General features: G+C 44.0%; 1 protein-coding gene across 2 annotated transcripts in view; it reads right to left on the reverse strand.

The window, feature by feature from the left end:
* RNF152 (ring finger protein 152) overlaps positions 1-15,863 on the reverse strand; it is a 73,565-nt gene extending 57,702 nt beyond the window's left edge. The window contains exons 1-2 of one of the 2 annotated variants that reach the window (XM_068931572.1): positions 1,950-2,077; positions 768-827 (exon numbers count right to left, since the gene is read on the reverse strand). The gene's annotated coding sequence lies outside the window, so the exon portion shown is untranslated. Of the gene's footprint in view, positions 1-767; positions 828-1,949; positions 2,078-15,547 lie in introns of those variants that run through there. The other variant, XM_068931573.1, reaches the window with a different exon arrangement.
* Between the last annotated feature and the right edge of the window lie 4,622 nt (positions 15,864-20,485).

Raw genomic sequence — 20,485 nt, forward strand, 5'->3', positions numbered from 1 at the left:
AGGCAGAAGGGGGCTTTGGAGAGCACTTTAAAGTTGAAGTGCTCAAGAATGTTTTGCACATTCACCATCCTCAAAGGGAAGTGCTTGGCTGCTCTCCATGGAGGGAGGGGAGTGCGTGGCAACCGGACCCTCACCTCAGAAGCTGCCAGGGAAAAATAATCCAGAAGGAACATGAATAAATAAAACGTATTTTGTTAGTCTCAATATTTCACACCTTTCTTCATGCTCTCCCTCTTAACATTTTATTTCTCTTCCAACCACTTTCTCTCTCTCTGTCAGCCTCTGCCTACAGTTTCCCTGTTCTTTTTATTTTTCTCTTTTGTATTTCTCTCCTTCCTTCTTCTTTAAAGAGCAGCATCCCTTGTCCTACAATTCTCCATTTTCCATAGTGTCTTCACTTGTTCTCACCATATTCCACTGTCTGCTCTTTACTTTTTCTCAGGGTTGTTTCCTCCCTGTCTCTCTTCTCCTAGGTCTAGGACTGCAGTTTTCATCTTATTCATGCTTCCCTCTCCATTACCTATTTTTCTATTCATTTCTTTGTCTGTCTTTCAGACTTCTTTTAAAACCATCCATTTACCTATCTATCTCAACAATACTTTGCAGACCTCCCAGACTCTTTTATCTTAGTCTTTTCTCACCTAGTGTCTCCTTTCATTGCCACCTTCCTAACTTTTAACAAAGAAAAGCCTTTGACTCCAAACCACTGCTTAAGCTCAGATTTCACAATTGTAGCTAACCTTTTCTGGAAGTCACCACAGACTTACCACAGACCCAAGGACAGGAAGCCAGCTAAGGAGAGATGGATCCTTGCAGTGAAAGGTCCTCTGTAGGGAAAAGGGAAAAAATTCACCTCCATGCTTAGAGCAGATGTTCCCAAAGCTTATAGTGACTGAGAATATTACTGGGTAATTTACAACTGTAGTACTCAGTGCATATTAGGACATTCATTGCTCAAGGTCTTTGGACTATGAGCCTGGACGAAGGCTGTAGACTCTGGCCCATTTGAATTATGTGACTCAGGTGCCTAAAGGAAAGTGTGGCAAATGAATGTGAAGAGAACTTTTAAAGGTAGAGCCTTCCAAAGCAGGATTCACTTAAGCATGGCATCTTAAAGTCGCAAGGGCTGTGTTTCTCTTAATGTAGTTTTACACTGATTTTTGTGTTCTTGCTAATGACAGGTAACAGAAGCCACAGATTTTTATAACCTACACGATAATCTGTGATAGGCCTGGAAAAATCCAGTAGTCAGCAAGCTCTGAATCAGGATCAGCATCTTTTAGGTAAATGACCAAACATAGCCATGAGATAAAGACCAATTCCACCAAATCCTTCCTCTGCTTTGGATTTCACCTTTCCTACCCACCATAGGTGTCTTAGACAAGAATGGCTCCTATGAGAGGCTCACTGGCCCAGGCAGTTTTGATCTTGTGCAGCCATGGCTTTATCAGACTCAGATCAAGCAGCATCTTTTACATTACAAGGATTTTTTCTCTTTTCACCTCATGCCCAGTAATTCCTTCCCTGCTGCTATGAAGTATATTATTTGGCCTGAACTCTTGTAACCACCTTCCTCATCTTTGATGTGTTATCAAGACAGCACCCTGCTCCAGCCAGATCCAGCCCTAGTTGGCTTGTTCCATCCTTTATTTTATGAGGAAAACTTCTCTGATGTGTGAGGGTGGCTCCAGAAGGCTGCTAGGCAGCTGGGGGGGGAACGATAAAATAAAGGAGGACCAAACTGTATATCTGAGGTGAGGAGGGAACTCACCTCTGGTCACTTGCTCCTCCTACTTTCAGAGTAGCCAGTCTTTGCCTCACACTGGATTATTTTTGAGCTGTGAAAAAACAGCTGCAGTTGCAAGTTGCTGCTTGCCAGAGCCTTATATTTCTCCTACCTGTCTAGACATCCCATATAACAGGAAAGTGCTGATGGCAGCACTACAAACCTCTCTCTAGAGCTCATGCTGTGTAGTCATGTCTGCAGCTGAAGCACCATCGCAGCCTCACCAGTGGATTAGTTCATATTGGCACTTTGTTTTACGGGATTTTGAGGGGCATGGTCTTGCCACGGTAGCTAAAAAATGGAGGTAAAAACAATGCAGGTTAAAAGAGTGCGGTTATTTTGGCTGTTCATATGAGGTGTGGATTTTCTCTTCTGGGTATATGTAAGGCACTCTCTCATGTCATTCAGCCACTTGTAGCTCATTAGGTAAGAGAAATGAGCTACCTAAGGCATATGGCTCTCCATGTACCCTCCCCCGCCCCGTGGTATTTTCTACAGGTACTTCACACACCGATAATCCCTTCTAGGATTTTTTTTTTTTTGAGTTTAAAGGGAGAGTCTCAGTTTATGGCCCTGGTGATAAGAGGCATGGCTGCTATTTATCCACAGAGATTTCTGCATACTTATCAAGATCAATGAACAGCAACAGTCACTCCCGGGTGATGCGCACACACCCGCACACCAATTGCTCAGGATGTGGAAGCTTCCAAATCTTGCCTTATCTGCTGATGGCTCAACTACTCTTATCCCAGGGTGTTTCTTTCAGGAAATATCCAGCAGCGTAGTCAGACTGGCCAGAGATTTAATTACTTCTAAACCTTCACCTTTAATCTTTCAATGTTGTAACAACTGCAGAAGACGATTTTATTTTATAACACAGCTGATTTCACTTGCTCAGGCCAATACTGTTTTCCCCAGGTATTCAAGACATCTGTGTCCCTGCAGTTTGACCAGGTTTCCCTGCTATCGCGAGGAGGACAAGGGACACTCACTGACCAGTCCTCAGCAGCTGTCCTGGCCTCTTCTCTGGGTGCGCCCATGTGAGAGTTTACGATGTGCTTTTTGTATCATTTAGGAGCTGATAACAGTTAAGGCCTTTGTCTCTCCATCTTCTCTGAGTCATTGGAATTTACTCACTGTCCTTCATCTCCTTATTTGAGTGTCTTTTGGCTGTAAGCCTGTTCCTCGTCTTTCCGCCATCAGCTCTTAATGGCTTAAGTTTTTGTTGGGTCACTCATTCTAAGCTGTCCTTTGTTTTCCCAATTTCAGTGGGATGCAGATGCACTGATCATAATGACCTGCTAAGCTGAGAGTTTTCTCTGGCTTTAGAGGGAAGAGGGAACAATACACTTTGTCCCATTTCTTGTCTTTCCTCCATGCCACAGCAGCTGGTCAAAGGCCAGAACTGATGATTTGCTCCAAAACTGAAGCCAAGCCTACCTACCTTGGATGGCAACCATCGTTAACATAAATGTCTGTAGTTAACATTCCTATTTCCACCAAAAGCCAAGGATTTCTACAAGGACTAGGAGGAAGAGAAAATGCCAGTGTTGTATTCTGCACGTAAACAAAGGGAGCAAATTCAGCAATTGCCCCCTACAAAGCATGTTTTTGAGAGAAAAGCTATGGTGCCAGCATTGTTACGCATTGGCTCTCACTAGAACTGCACATTCGTCACTATAATTTCATACAGCTGCATTATTTTCACAGTTTATGGTGCTGCCATCTCATTAATGAAATACACAGTTATACATATGGCTTTATTATTTCCAGCACTTCAAGTGCATTTAGCAATTTCACTAAGCTAACACTGTCAAAGTCACAGCAGCAGCATACAGTGTAATGCAGCTATCCAAAAATTAGAGAGAGCGATGCATGTTTATGTAAGAAGTACATAACAGTTTATATAATTGAGTTTGGGAAATTGGTTCTAAAATGTTAACAGATGCATTAGGTTAAATTCCATACCATTGGCTTCTCAGTAGCTGTGCCTCCAGCACTTAAATTATATCTAGGATATGTCTGGCCCTAGTCTTTTGTAGCTTTTTATTGCAACATGTCCACAGGTCAAAGAAGCACTGCTTTATCTCACCCAGAGCCTTCATGAGACAGAAGAACGCCAAGCTGAGCAGATAACAGGGATCTGATTCCCAAGAACTAAGGCTCCTATTCATAGACCAAGGGGTGAAATTAGCCTTTTAGTCATCTCTATCCATAATGCTTCTTTTGAGTCATTTACTGAAACTGTAAATGACTCTCCAAATTAAGGATCAGTTTCTTAGGGAAAGAGGAAGATTGTTGAAGCTGGCAGGCTGGGCAGAAAGAGAAAAATGATACAAATTTCATGGGCAATTGCGCTTGCCAAAAGTTGTGCCAGTTTGCATGTCATTGATTTATTCCCAGTGTAGTAATCACCACACAGGATAAAACCACAGTGATAATGAGAAATATTATGTAGCACTTAGAGGAAAGGTACTCAAAACACTGATGTCAGCTTCAGTACTGACTTTCACCAGCGTTCGCATGCTGGCAAATTCAGTAAAGACGTGGCTGCTATTCAAAGTTGTGAGAAAGAACAGTTCCCCTTGGTTCCTCTCGTTTCCCTGTAGCACTTCGGAAACTGAGACCTTCTCATGCAGGTGTCAAACATTAGGAAACTGTAAAAATCAGCTTTTCAGTGCCCCACTTTCACAAGAGGCAAACCAGAGGGAATAAAAGCTACCTCCTGGCACATTCTAAAACCTGATTATAGTCTTTTAAGATTTCTCCAACCCCTGAGTCGAAGGCACCGCTGAAGTGCAACGTACAGCGAGGCTTCCCTCCGCTTCCGTGGCTGATTCTGGGACCTTAAGAAGATGGAGTAGCTTCCAAGCCCAAAATCAAAATTACAGATTTCTCCAGCAGTTCTGTCTTCCTCCTTTTTCCATGAAGGAATAGACTGTCACTGGCCCTCCATGCCTGGCTAAATGTAAATGCATTAAAATACTAAGAACAGGAAATGAAGGCTTATTCAGGGGGACTCTCCTGCCTTTGGACACACTTCCCTTCACATCCTAACAGAGCCTTGCACTGAGTCAGCCTCTGATGCATATGGGAAAGTATACCTTTTTGCTCTGTTTTTTGGGAAGTTGTTGTTAGTTTGGCTTACTTTGCCCTGCAATAATGTTGACAAACACTTTGCTCACGGTACTCAGGCAACAGTACTTTAGCCGGCCCACCCAGGCAATTTATGTTTCAGTATTCATAGGTGGTGCCTCACTGCTTGGGCAACGCGCTGACAGGATTTTGTGTTTAATACCTTCCAGGACACACTATTGTTATTAACTTCAGATGAAAACTTCTAATGCTGGACCAAACTCAGGCCAACTTTCCTGCGTTCATCCAGCAAGCAGTCTCCAAGGAGGGCTGGCATTTCAGTCTGTGAGGAGTCTCCAAAAGGCTCTCGGTCCTGATTAAATCTTCTCTTCACTTGTCTTCTCTGGTCTTTCCAGAATGTTCTCAGAAGATTTTTCTTTCAGGTTTTCTTGTGGTGTTTTAACACTTATCTTGCCTGGTTAAAGGCAACTGACTTGTGCCAATTTGATTTTTTTTTTTTAATTAATATGTTTCTACTTGAGAGAGAGTAGGAATGTCACCCCACATAGACATTGCACCTGAAGGTTCACATCCCCAATTTTAGAGTAAAAAGAAAGGCATTAAACTCTTGCACTATGGTATGTGGTTTTCTAGGCTTAAATTGGTCTGTTTCCTTCCTGTTCTGCTTATTGACTCATTTCCTTAAATCTAATTTGAGCTTGTTATTTAGTTTTAGCCTCCAATGATACATCAGTAGTGTCCACAATACTCATCAATCCAGAAGTAAAAGAGATGGCAGCAAAGCAGGAAAGATTTTTATTACTTTTACGGAGGGAAGTACAAATTAGTATTTTCTGATGGGAGACAAGTAGGGACAACAGTGGATAGCCTTGGAGCAGACTGAGTATTTCTTTCAGAGGGAACCTTAGCTGTCACTGTACTGTCCAAGTACCTCCCATCTAAAACCCATAGAAATAATGAACCTGGATTCCAGGAGTTCTTAGCAGTTCTGGCTTTTGTGGTTGAGCATGTTAAAGACCCCCTCCCCATCTCTAATTAAATAAGAAGAGAGGCTGAGAAGGATTGTTTTTCAGGAGTTAGGAATATTAGAGAACTGCTACTTTTCTCATACTTTCCTTCTCCACCTTACAAAGGTCTGAGGAGGTTTCTGGTGTTCATCATATCTAGATCCAACTGAATGTGTTACTTAAATGGAGTTTCTCTACTTTTTTTTTTTTTTTAAAGAGTGGATTAAGCATTTGTGCTTCTAATCCTCCACAGCACAGATTTCAAAGACAAATGTGATCTTGCTTTTCCACACTCAAGCAGATATTTGTTCTGAGAGAAGCCTGCAAGTGTAAATAACAAGGATGCTGCAAATGTTCTTGATTCAAAACTACTCTTATGCCAGTAGCTTTCTGGCTGCCTCATATCTGATCCACAATTAAAGACATTTTTGTTGAATGCTTGCCTCTGGCTCCCTTTTAGCAAATTAAGAGAGACTTATGTCCAATCAAATACCTTGCCATAGGAGTGCCCGGCTAGTCATTTTTAGCTGGGCTTCATCCAAGCCTGCAATAACTTGAGCACAATTTACTGTTGTCTGAAAGTGCACCCATTTAGATACCTAACAGTATACGTGATCTACAAGAAGGTGCTGTGGCCCTAGTTTTATGCCCACACTTGAGCATAGATGTAATATTAAACTGCAGACACATTACTTGATACTCACATTTAATTGCACCTAAATTGTCAAAATGTAGTCTTTGATCATGAGGGAGTTTCAAGCCCTTGCTTGCAATTAAGGAAGATGTTACAGGAAGCATCAGGCTGCATTTGAAGTGGAAGAAAAGGAAATCAAGGAACAGACGCTCTAGCAGCAAAGAGCATCTGGACTCCACCCACCAAACTTCAATAAACTCTGGATAAGCATTGCCATGTAATGAGGCTGGTTCAGTATGGCCTACACTCAGACGTGGCATGTTCTAGGACTTTACTCTATTCAGGATCAGGCTCAGCCAGATAAAGCCCCTCCCTGAGATGCCGTTTATTCGAATCATTTCACAGTTCAAATAATAGCAATCTAACCTAGAGCAAGCTTTTCCTCTCTGCAGTTCTCGCAGCCTTTTGGCTGTATCAAGAGTTCAGAAAAATGGAGGTGGGGCCTGCCTGGCACACTCTCAACTCTGCTGTCACTATAGTTGCGTGGCCTGGCTGCTTGTGGCCGAAAGGTCCCCGTCGACCCTTCTGGCTGGCTGGAGCGCAAAGCTCCTTCCCTTACCCTGTCTGACCCAGTGCCACCATCCCCAAAGCAGTGGGAGGACGGCCTCAAATGCCGAATCTTCACCCCTCCGAAGGGGCACGCTCCCTTTTGTAACTCCATGCCCACCTAGGACCCTGCGCACCTGAACCTAAATCCATGCAGTGGGTAGCTGGAGAGAGGGGCACTTGAGCCTGACACGCTCAGCATCCAGTCCCAACCCTCAGAGCCTGGCAGGGCTTTTCGGGGGCTTGCTTTCACATGCTAATCCCTCCCATGAGTTTGGGTGGGGTGCGCATGGCTCCCAGCCACTTTTGCATCACTTGCCCCCGAGGAACATCTGCTGCACCGCAGCATCTGCCATTCAAAAATGGCAATGCTTTGGAAAGAGCTGCCTCTGTCTGAGTTATCTATGAATCACCAGACCAGACCGAGCCAAAGCTGGCTTCTGTTGGCTTCAGCAAGAGCAGTACCGGGTCCTCTGTAGCTAATTTAAAAAAGAGGCAGCAGCAAAATAAAACAAGCATTGGGCTTCTGTCCCAGCCCAGCACGGAGAGCTCGCGGGAAGCTGCCTCAGATGACTCTGCCCAGACAAATCGATAGTTTTACTTTACATCTACGGCCAAATTTTCCTCCAGGTTTTGCTGGCTCAACCTCAATTCACTTTAATAGGGGTTGGGCTGGTATAAATGAGAAGGGAATTTGGACTTTGCTGTCAGTTGCATTTTTCATCTACAAGGTATTTTATAGAAGCAAACTAATGAGCCCACGCAAAGGCCTGTGAGGTACATAAGGTGTTACTATGCTATCTCTTTAGAGATAGGAAGCAGAGCCAAAAAGGACTTGCCTAAGGCCAAAAAGAGTGCCAAAGCCAGAGTATTTATGAGTCCATATGAGCTCATAACACACTGTCCCAGCGACAGGGTCGCAGCTTATTCTCATAACTTCTTCACCCACCATTTCTGCATGAAAATATAGCATTTCCATTTTTATCTGGCACCCTTTTCAGTGACTGCTTCCTTCTGGAATATGCTGCACCAAAGCTCCAGGTCCAAATACGCTACAGTAGAAAGCTTAACAATAATAAGAAGAATGCTATTATCGTCTCGGAAAGAGACAGAGCTTGCTGAAGAGGTTGATAAGATGTCCAGCAGCAATAAAACTATTTATTATTATTCTTGCTGAAGGAGACAGCGTTATCTGAGGGCCTTGGTTAGAGGACCAGGCAACACGCGCAGCAGTTCAGTCTGGCCTGGAGCGCGCTGCAGGAAGGCGACCTGCCATCCTCGTGCCTGCCGGAGAAAGGACAAAGGCAGGTCTTCCTGCTCTGCTGCTGGAAAAACCCACTGGGGCCGCCGCGTCGCGTCCCGCGCCCCTACACAGGCGTCAGGGCAGAGCCCGGCCACCGCCGCCACGGGCACGGGAGCCCCGAGCTGCAGCCAAGAACTGCACAGTTGGCTTATTGGCCTCGATAAACCCGGACTCGCAGCTGTTCATGGCACGTAACGTACCATCAACGGGAGCCATCTCACGTGGCGCGTGACGATAAACGCCCAGTACCGGCATTTTGGCTCCCTAGGGAAGCAGCAGCACACCGGAAACCCTGCGGCAGCTGGGGTTTGCTCCCGCCTGGTCCACACTTCGGGCAGGAGCCATTTTAGCTCCACGGGGGCCGTGGTGGGGAGCAGGGCACCAACCCCACGGCACCGGCCTGGCCTGGCCCGGCCGCCAGCCTCGTGGTGGCAGTAACTCGCCCTTACTGGCAGAACATAAAACCACCGGGCGATCCGAGCGCCGGAGCCACCTTGGGGAAAGGCATCGTCCGAACCCCGCAGCTTGCCGGGAATCCGGCGAGCGGGGAAAAACCACACCGGTGGGGGCAGTGGAGCAGGGTGGCGCTCTTTTTTTTTTTTACATCACCCCAGGGCACTCTCCCCCTTCTTGGGGCTGAGGCAGGACTGTCTCAGGAGCCATCCTGTGCTGGCCAAAGGCCTTGGTGATGCTGGGTTGGCCGGAGTGGTTTTGGAGAGCTCTTTTAAGCCAAAGGCTTTCGTACTGCCGTCTTCCTCTTCTGCTGCCCTAAGGGAGAAACGTTACCTGAAAGGCTGGTGCTTTATACATCAAAGGACATCAGTTTTTTTTTTTTAATTGCTCTGAGTAATATTAAGGTAGTCATTTCCATAAAAGTGTATCAATTTAAAATGCACCTCAGAGTTGTTGAATTAAGAAGCTAGGATCCAAAGAGAGACTTAAATAAAAGCAATACTGAATCAAAAAAAAAAAGAGAGAGAGAGAGAGAGAGAGAGAGAGAGAGAGAGAGATACAGGACATTTGTTCCTTAGGGCGCTTGTTTTCCCTTTGGGCATCCTTCATGAGCTGCTCAGATGGTCATGCTCCCAACTCTCATGTGCTTATTCTCAGGAAACTAAACATCATCCCCCAAGATTTTTTCTTTAGATGAATGTAAGGCATGCCTGTAAATCTAACCTGTCTTTGCATTTCTTGGCAAGCATATCGTATCTCCGACAATTATCTAAACAAAACACACAAGTCTGTAAGCTAAATTGGCTCCTACATCATTAACTCAGGTTTCGTCAGTTGGTAGTTAGGGGTGAGCACATGTCATGGACGGAAAGCCAGGGTTTTTGACATCTGCAGGGTGAGGGACTCATTAGTTTGTGAGTGTCTGATCTGACTCATCTTTAAATAAGTGGTCTGCTTTTCAAAGAGAGGATTCTCAGCACATTTTCAAATTACTCAAGCCTCCTTTGCAGTGTCTTTAACTTAGCCCATAAACACAGAACAACCCAAAGCCCTGTAAAATCATCGTATACATATCCAGCTACAGGGATAATTTTTTTCACATATTGGACCACATACACATGAAGAATCCAGAACAAAAGGATTTGACTGAATAGGATGAAAGAGATAGCAGAGATGCAAACTTGGTTGATAACGTAAGTATGATGCAAACAACAAATGTATACACAAATATACATAAAAAGCAAAAATATGCCTAATATCTCTGCTTTAGGTTCTTTTCTCAACTCCCAAGAAACAGTATAAAGGAAAATATTTTAAAATTCACCTTATTGTCCTAGTGCCTGAAAGTGAAGCAAGTACAGAATGGGCAGAAAGCAAAGGGAAGCCACACTTTATGAATAACCCCCAAATGAATTAAAAGTAAACATATAAAAAGACTAGCGAATACATACACAGCAAATACAACTCTTTCACAGTTTCTTCATTTGCCATGGCATTTCTAAAAATACAGGAAAAAGATTTTTAAAAATATTTTCAGTCAGTGGTATCTGTTCCCAAATAATGTGCACTGTGGTGTTTACACTGGTTTCACAAGGGCATTTCCTGAAAGAACAGCTTTGAGTTGCCTCCAGTCTTCAGTAGGACAGGATACAGCATATTAATGTCAGGATATACCAGACTAGAATTGGTGGAGACTGTTCCCAAATCTCTGCGTCAGATCAGGCAGAAAACAAAAGCTCCTATCAATGTATCTTTAACCTAGTTACTCCCAGGTCCCACTCTCACTTGACAGTGTGTTGGCTTCTCCTGTAGATCCCATTAATAATCACCCACCTCCCATTGCCGAGGTCCCCTATTCCAATAAGTCGGGAGAGAAATCTGCAGAGCAGAGCTTTGAAAGGCACACGGGTTTGCATACAGCAAAAGTGCCTGTCGGACTCTGTAAAAGGCCATTCTGCAGTAGCGTATAATATGTACAAATTCATCATACATGCGGAATTATTACAAATTTAAGTCCTAAATTTGTATCTACATAAGGGAAGTAATGTGGACCAAAGTGATGAACTGGAGAGATATGTCGTAAGTCACATCAGCATCCACGCAATTTTTCACACTCCTTTCCCATACAGCTTTCACATTCATCTCCCAAGAACTCCTTCCAATGCCCCCAACCCTTCAGCAGTTTTGAAGTACAAGGTTCAGATGGCTGAGAAATACAAGGATGAGAATCAAAGCCTGAATCTGAAACTTCCTGAGCTCAGGGGAGGCTTGGGGGAGCCAGACACAGGGGTATGATCCAGATACACCTCTAGTAAATATTTGAGTAGCAGCTCTTTTTATTCCCATAGTGCCCAGGGGTCTTGAGGAGGTAGCGTTTTCTTTCAGGGAACCAATTCATGGAGTCTCCTTTTGCAATGGAGGTTCTTCTATCCTGCGCTGTGATAAACAGCCACTCCAGTTATACAGCTACTCTGTTTCTGTCTAGGCTTTCTGAAAGAGAAAATCCTAGTTTAGAATGACATTGTGGCTGGTTCTATTAAAACATCACGCAGTGCTGAAGAAGGAACAATGGCGCAACTTCTCTATGCAGGTGAGGCAAGTTTTCTATTACTTGGCTATTACTGAATTCAGCTCACAGTTAGTGATGGGCATGTTCTTGGACACAATTCACTTCTTCAAAGGACGTTTGAATAATGCAGCATGTGCTCCCTAGGGGTCCCAAATACCTCTTGAAATTCTCTCTAGGTTGGAATTGGCTTAAAAGAGACATCAGACCTGATTCAGAGAGGCAAATTTAGTCCAATATCCTAAATGCAACTGACTTGTCCTAAGCAGTAGCTTCAGTTAACTTGAAATACATTATTATGGAAGACAGCAGTGACAAACTAAACAGCCTTTTTTTGCCCCACAGAGGATTCCACAAAGCAGAAATCAGCCTTACACTGAACCTTGCCAATCACAGCACAATATTAACAATTACGGGTGATCACAGCAATTACTAATAAAAAATTATCAAGTAAAACGGAAGGGGTAGTTGCTACCTTTCATTTCATGACCTCATCAGAGGTCATGGCACAACAGGATCAAGAAGGACAGCACTGCAATGATTCCCAGCTCTCCTTCTTATGCAATAGTGCTCTGTACCTTATGAAAACCCACAACTACAACACAGGTGCAAAATCAATAGAGGTTCAGGAACTCTTTCCCCTGCAAGCAGCTTTCAGGGTTAGAGTGAGACTACCACTGCAATGAGAAGTAGCAGCAGTAGAACTGTTGAAGTTCAGTTGGCCTGAGGCGCCTTAGGATGCCTTAAAAAATTCCGAATTAGTGCTTCACAAGAGGAGTCAACAGCCAAACGCTGTCATACTACTTTGCCACTACAGATGCCAAAACTATGAAGACCTAACCCCAACACTGGTAGCGCAAAGCTGCTGCGGCAGGGGACTGTGCCTTTGAGCATGGATGTCACCGTATTCCTGCCCAGAACAGCCTAGACAGAGATGTCTAGCACTGTGCCCAACAAATCTGAATATTTTCAGTAGCACCCACCTCGTGCACACAGTGAGGGCAGACCCAGCAGCCCTCAGAAGCACCGGCCCTGTCACGCACATCTGATGTGACTCCTGCTGTGCAGTACAGCGGGTGCAGCGTTCCTGCCTGAAGCACTACCAGTGGGCACGAGAGGCAGCCCAGTGCCAAGGTTTCTCCCCGCTTGGGACCCTGCATGTCAGGCCTGGCTGAGCAGCTGCTCCTGGCAAGAGAGCCCTGCCACAGGAGCACCTCAGTGCCAGACTGCTGGTAAGCACGCAGGAGGCGCGGCGCCAGGACCGCGGGATGAGACGAGGAGGAAGGGCTCTGCAAACCTCTTGCTTAGAATTCGGGATAGGACAGCTCTGTGGTGGGCATTACTCCTTAGCACTGACCTTTGATGTCTTTTAAGCAGGAGGTCAAGCAGCACCCACAAATTTGCCAGATTGTTCAGCCACAGGCCTAAATATAACAAAGCTATGGGAATCAACCTACAAATGAGTGCAGGTTTGCAAAGGTGAGAGGTTAGTGCCATGAAGTTGCTGGGCTGCCTACCTTCCTCACTGTGGGTTTCCACTTTAAATGGCAATTGAGGAACGTAGGAGAAAGCTGTTTTTCCAGATGACCTGCTGCCTTCAGAGGTTTGCCTTTTACCTCAGTCTCTGATTGATCTCCCACATTTTGCATTAAAATATATATGAGCGCTTGTGTGGCTAGTGTGAGGGGTGACATAGATCAGCAGCAGCAGTTTCCATTCTGAGAACTAGCTCATACACACTCTTGCTTCTTCTGTCAGAACAGCTATATTAAGATGGATGTTTCTCCCTTGTGGAAGAAAACAATGGCTTCTGCAACACGGTGTATGGCACTTATTTAGCTGGCATGCATCTAGACTGCTGGCTATCATCACCTTGTGGATTAGTCACCGAGGAACCCTTTTGAAGTCATTTGCACCAACACAAAGGATATGCAAGGAGCATGGAACAGGGCCCCGTTCTGCTTAGATAGGATTTGCATACTGTGCAGCAGTGGAGAGTCACACCTATAGTGTGAACTACAGAGAAACTTAGCTTGTTTGGTTTGTTTTAGTAGATGTATGTAAAGGAGAAGAGTCTTAGCAATGCAAGGGAAACAAAAAAGTTCGGACTTGCTCCAAAAGTGAGTAAAATTAATGCTCCTTTACATGTCTTCTGAAGTTTCTTACTGATCCTCAGATCCGGACCCTGGCTCAATTCCTAGCATATGCAGCTTTTTTTTCCTGCCACACAATCCCACCAAAACATTTATAGTCAAGGGTTAAAGTCACTTTTATTGGTTTTACAAACTCTTGTATATTGCTACAGAAGAACCAGGACTCAGGTCAGAAGCATCTACATGTTGCTGAGCACAGAGCAAATTCCCAGAGCTCTTTATTGGATGTCTCTACCTGGTGCCAGGCAAATCACCCAGGGGGATGAAAATTGCTGCAAAGTCCAAGAGGAGCAAAAGTTTCACAATAAATAGCTGGAGCAGACCCAGTAAGAGGACTGGAGAGCTGCCAGCCTGCCATTGCTCGAGTAAAGTTAGTTGGAATTTGGAAGTCAGGTCCTAGCAGTGCAAGCAAGTTCAGGGTGATTAGCCAGTCGGCCAGCAGCTGCAGTATGGATCAAAGAGGGAAGGAAGAGCCACACAGGTCTGCTGAGGAGGTGGGAGAAGGGGAGGAAGGAAGAGCTCACTGCAAAACCAATGACAGAATCCCCATCAGATCAATGCACACAAAAATCACCCTTCTGTTACTAAAAGCAGTGTAACAGAGGCATGCACCTCAGTTTTGTTGGTGGAGATGCAAGTAGTGAATGATTTTAGAGCCCCGTCTACCATGCACTGAAAGCATGTGTGTAAATGGTCACAACAGCATCTGGTTTAAAACGAGGGGTGGAAAGCCATTAGGAAAAAAGCTTTAAAATTGTTCTTATGCTGACAATTGGATCTACAGTTAGAGAACAAACATAGAAGAAGGATTTTACTGGAAATTCTCAGTAGAAATTTTCTGCAACATTTTTCATAACTTGCATAATGCCCAACTGTCTTTCAAAGGATGCTTGCTGGGAAAATGGGGGCAACTGTCCTATAAAGCCCCAGTAAGGAAGAGAAATACCATGAAACTTGAGCACTACGCACCCTCTGATAGACTCGGACAATCATATAGAGAGTTGAGAGTAGTTCATTGCCCTGAACTACCGAGGCATTGTGCCCACATTGCAAAATATCATTGTTAAAACTTCACCAAATTGAACATGATCCCATACTACCAGCAATGACAGCCTACAGTGACTAGCTGAAGCCACTTCTTGAATGTGGTTCATTTTTCATAATTCTGCTCTGAGGTTGACCCAGCAACCTTCACTTTCACCTGCAGGGCACCCTGGGAACTACTATCAAATACAAGTTTATCAGGAAGTCTGACTTGAATGTCTGAATGGAATAAAACAATTTGAGAGAAGACCCTTGTGACCTGCAGGTTTATATGAGGTATAAACCATTTTGCCAGGTAATCCTTCTGATAGTTCCAGACAGGGCATTTCCTGAACAGGATGAAGAATCAAAGTTAAATTCACAGAAATTTATGAGCAGTTCTGAGGAATGTGAAAGAAATGTCTCGGGCCTGGTTGAGGAGGGAAGCACTGTTTTTCTTCTGAGCTTTTTCTATAAACATTTCCAAGCATTAGCAGCATGACGGGCGTAACTTAAAACATGCCAATGAGTAGACCAAACATATGGAAGAGCTGTTTACATTAGGCTAATAGCAAGTTTATGCTTTCAATCTGTATAACATTGCTGAGGATTTAAATCTCAGCAAACAGCCTTCTCTTTTTGGACAGTCTTTGACGTTGTTTTATCCACCTGTGGGGGAAGTATCCCCTCCCTTCACTGCAGCATCTTAGTCTATGAAAATTAGGCTAATAAGATTTGTAAAATAGTCTGAGATCTCTAGATGAAGCATACTGTGCAACTCTGCACCAGAGAATTGTCAGCAAATTAGGTTTTCTACCCTGACTCATTCAAAGCCTTAGGCCTGTATATTAAGTTTATACATGCAATACAAAAGATAAGAAAATCGGGCACACCAAGAAGCAACTCAACTGCTTTCTTACCTGTGAGCCCTATGTGTGTGACCCAGAGTTTCACAGCTCGCAGGGGCGGTGGCTAGGAAGTGGAGTACAGAACCTGCTCTCTGTAACACGCTCCATGTAGATTTTCCGGCAATGATCACTGGTTAAACCAGCAGTAAATCCTCTTTTGTGGCTCATGTTGCCCTCTCTAGGATCATCTCAAAGAGATGTGCAGTGAAACTGAAGTCATTGACCTCCAGACAACTGAAATCCAAGCAGAGACAAGCTGCCAAAAGAGGAAAAAGGAGCTGTAGGCCCAGCAAGCCTATGCTGGTGTTCCTCCCTCAGACCATGTGTCGCTTCTGCTGCAGTGCAACCCTGAAAATAGGGAGCAGAACTACTTTCTAAAAACAAAGCGGAAATAAGCGGACCTTCCAAAATCACTGTTAAGGAAATCCCACACCAGCTCTTTGGAGAAGAGTTGTTTAGGGCACTGAGTGTATAAATTGCCCAGCACAAGCAGATGAGAGCTTCTACCGAACTGCTACTGCAATGCAAATTGTAATAACGAGCAGTAAACTTAACTGTGGAGTTTCCTACCACCTACAGGAACCTTCCAGTATTAGAACAGTGCGTTTGTGTGCTCATGTGTGTGTGTTTCTGTGTATGTGCATGCATACACACACATATGTGTGGTCCAATAATTTTAAATAAAACTATGTTATTTCTATATTGTGTTATTTCTAGAGATTACTACAATGACAGGCATCATGGGCTCTGTGTGATTTCTAGAAAGAAAAATTAAACCCCACTTAGACCTCACACGAGACAGCAGGACAGAGCAACAAGTAAGATCTGCCTAGCCAAGTTCCTGGAGTGCATTCAGAAAACCCTAGCAAGTCAAATACTTGCTAATCAAATTAGAAGGTGGGAATCCCTTTGCAAGGTCTAAGCTCTGTGCCTTTAACATCAAGCCACCTGCAGAGACAGAGAATTACTTTCTACTGATAAATTTTACAGAATCTGTTCCTTGGTAACCAGGGAAAGCACAAAAGAACAATGCTTTTGTTAATCTGTTAGCATCTTTGGAAAGGTTTGGGGAAGAGCATGTTAATGATCTTGTATAAGCATGGTTCCAGCCAAGATGACTGTGAGATTAGCAGCCTACTGGTGTGAGGAAAATGAGGTCTAAACCTGACCTAGATGTTCATTAATTCAAGTCACATTCCCACCAGCGGTGCTGAAGTTCAAGTATACCTCTTCCAAGTGCACTTGGATCAAGTTAGCATGACATTTTATTATGCTGTCATTTTTCCATAACATCTGCTAAGAAGCAGATGCAATGTGGTGATGGTAAACTTTGGTCATGTGGAAGTAAAGTAAATTCTCACTCAGAGTCTTTAAAAGGCAAGAAGACATAAAAGAGAAACAAGACTTCCTTGAGGAAGGGATGATGTATGGATATTGCTGTGTCAGGCCACGTAAACACAGCTGCAAATCTCCATGCAAAGTCAAGCTGTTTTATGGGGTGTTTATTATACATCTAGACAGATATCTCTTTATATAGTTACGGAAAACAAATATTCACATAAAATATCGTTCTGCAAGTGCTGCACAGGCCAGCACTCCACATTGCAAGGAAATGGCTACAAGTGGGATAAGGGAAGTGCTTGATGTAATATTATGAAACATTCAAATCTGAGTGATGACTACAGGCCAGTCATCTCAGTGAAATCAATGGCACTTACATTTGTATGCGTTGCAGTCTAACGTTAACACAGCACCCCATGCTAGCAACGTCTAAGCATCTGCTATAGTCCTGCAAGCATTGCCACTGTTGGGACTTTTACATAGCAGCCTGAGGCCATCGATCATCTGCCAACATGCCAGTCAATGTGCAGGGAAAGACAATTATCAATGCAGATAGTAGCAGTACCATTCCATTAGACATGCAATAGCAATTGGCTGTAAAAGAAATGTGGAAATAAAACCAAATAAAATCAGACGGCCTTGCAAGGGATCCATCTGGTTTATCAAAACATTTATGGACTCATAGCTCAGTTTGTTTTCTTGCACACAGTCACCAGAGAAAGAAACGTGGCCAGAGGGATAGGTAACAACTGCTCTTCGCGGCCAGATTTGGCACTGGGTTTTGCACCTTCTTAATAGGCTGTCTTCAGATTGCTCACAACTCGCAGACAGCTTAGCAAAATGCTCCTTCTCAACCCTGTTACAGCTTTTAAATATATATCAATCCAAATTCACCATCTTTCCCTCTCCTTTCACAAAATTCTGAGCCGTTTTTGGTTTGATGTATTTATTTTCAATGCAACCGTGAAATCAGCTCCCTAACCTGCAGCTGCATCGTCTCTCGTGCCAAAATGAAGAAAGGCAGAGGAATAAGCAGCCAGGGAAGAGAGGCATATTTCCTTTATGCTGGCTGTTCATGAAACTATGGTTTAAACTTTTATTTTCAGCCAAGCCTGCTATTCATTTTCCCTTCTACTTTGCAACACTCCTATGAATTCCAGAATCACGTACATGTAACTTCCCTTCTCTCCAGCTTTCATTCGGTTTCATTTCTTTCAGAAGGGCTACTTAGGCTGCATCAAAAGAAGAGGGAACTGTGCTAGTCGAGGGCTGCAGATGGGGACTAACTTGCTAATGGCACTCCAGTTGAGAGAACACTGGACATATTCAAAGATGTGCAGAAGGCTCCTCTGCTCTAGGGCCAGCAGCTTGCTAACTGAAGAGGATTTTTTTAAACAGATCTCTCACCATCCCCTTGGCCTTGTGGAAAGGGAACAGTAGGCCATGGCAGACCGAAGATGCACTATTGGTATTGTTCCAGTAATGCACAGGTGCCTCACTCCTAACCAGCTTACTATCATACTATACGCTGCAGAAACGCTACAGAAACAAATCTATCGGAGTATGTTTCTCCAGTATAGACATAACTGAAGACTTTGGAAAATAAAAGGGAAATTAGGGCATGTGGTAAAAATTGAAAGCTATCTGAGAAGATACCATCTAACCATCTGTTACAGGACATTAAACTCCCAAATAGTTATGTAAGTATCTAGCATCTTCTGCATAACTACCAGGGATGATAGCACCTCTGAATAATCCTTACCTTTCCCACATTCATTTTTGGTACTCAAAACAAAACTTGCTAATCATATCATATGACTCTCCCTAGCAGTAGAATGGCCTAATGCGATTAACCCAAAGTGTCAGTGATTCTCTCAAACTACTGCCAGGCCTACACTTAAAACTTTCGGTGTATTTACAGCACGCAACTCCATTTTATGATTTAAAAACAGAAGCTGTGAGATATAGTAACATGATTTTTCAACCATTACATATTTTGTTTAGGGAACTATTATAGACTATCTCTTTGTAAAAGCCACTTTACCAGCAAAGAACTTCTGATGGAAATGGCTTTATCCATCAAAATTATTGCCCTGGCGCCCCAACAAAATAAGCTCTACTGGCACAATACAGACATACAGTGCCTATATGACAGTCTTCATCCTAAAAGTTGTCAGACTTTATTCAGACGAGCAGCATCTAGCTAATGCACTATAGGTTTGGTGGATGGCAGTGTGGTCAGTAAAAAAGTCCAAGGCCCATCCTCTCACCCAGAGGCAATGACATGAATAGCATGCCAGAGTGGTCTTATTCACATTGTCTCCTGGGCATGATCCTGTACCCATGCTCTCCTCCAAAACGTTCTCAAGCATTGTCTGGAAGAGCACTGGTTGGCACAGCTCAAAGTCATGCCAGGGAGCATGCCAGCAGCTAACGGTCACGTGGCAGTGCTCCATCTTGTATCTTGACCCTATTTAGTTTTATAAAAGTAGATATGGCCAAGGAAGTTAAAAAGTCCTCTGGGGGGGGGGTGGGGTCTCTTTCTAGAGGTTCCCATTAGAGGTTACAGGTTGTCTTTGTTCCAATTCAATATTAGTTAATGGGATGGGAAGCATCTTCCTTATTTCCTTTTCCTCTGGACAGGCTCAATATCCATCCACCCATCCTCCAATGACAACAAAAGGCAACAGCCTGCATCATGGATGACTCTGCTATTCTTCTGGGGATGACAGCCATCCAGCATCCCCAGAATTGCTGGGGATGGGAAAGCGGGGAAGGGAAATAAAATTATGCCCCAGGAAAAGTGAGTAGTGACAGGACATGCAACCTGCTTCCTCCTGCTTTTGCCTCCCTCCACGCCCTCCATGTAAGGACAGCTTTGTGACACGCTACTAGAGGGGCGTCCGGGATTCTTTCAAATTCCAGGGTTCGTTGCACTGAACTTGAGAGGTCATCAGTTGCGAGATATAAGAATTTATTAGAGCTAAGCAGTTCTACCCATGTGACGGACACTGGACAACACTAAACAATTAACAGCAGACAATTTACCAGTACAACAAAGTTAAAAAGTGTAGTAAAGAACTAAAAATAGAATACACATATCAGAGCTCTACAGTTAAGCCACAGACGCACAGTACTATGACTGTTCTCAGATGCATGGTATAATGACCGCTCTCGCCCTTTCCTCGTACTTACGGGCCACCCTTCTGGTATAGTGTTCCCCGGATTGTTCTCACCACACTCGAGCTGCGCTGAGAGGATTCACGTCCTCCCTGGCAGTTGGCACCAGGGGCATCCCCACTTATGGGTGGGTTGTCTAGTCTGCAAGCCTAGACAGATGGTGAGTCTGAGTCCACCTCAGAGGTATGCGGCTTACTTTCTTTTATTCTTACTGGATTTAGTTCATTACTCAGTTGATCAATGCCAGACCACAGCTGGACAATAGAACAGACGGCCTTAGTTAATAACAGTAGGGATACCAACAGGATGGTCAACAGGATGCTCAGCAGGATGGTCAACAGATAACAGTACGCATATTCAACAGATAATCCAGTAGAAAATTCCACTACCTAGATGCTTATAGTGTGAGTCTGCAGTGTCACTTCTTTG

Source organism: Struthio camelus, chromosome 2 (genome assembly GCF_040807025.1).
Source record: "Struthio camelus isolate bStrCam1 chromosome 2, bStrCam1.hap1, whole genome shotgun sequence".
In the NCBI taxonomy this organism is placed as follows: domain Eukaryota; kingdom Metazoa; phylum Chordata; class Aves; order Struthioniformes; family Struthionidae; genus Struthio; species Struthio camelus.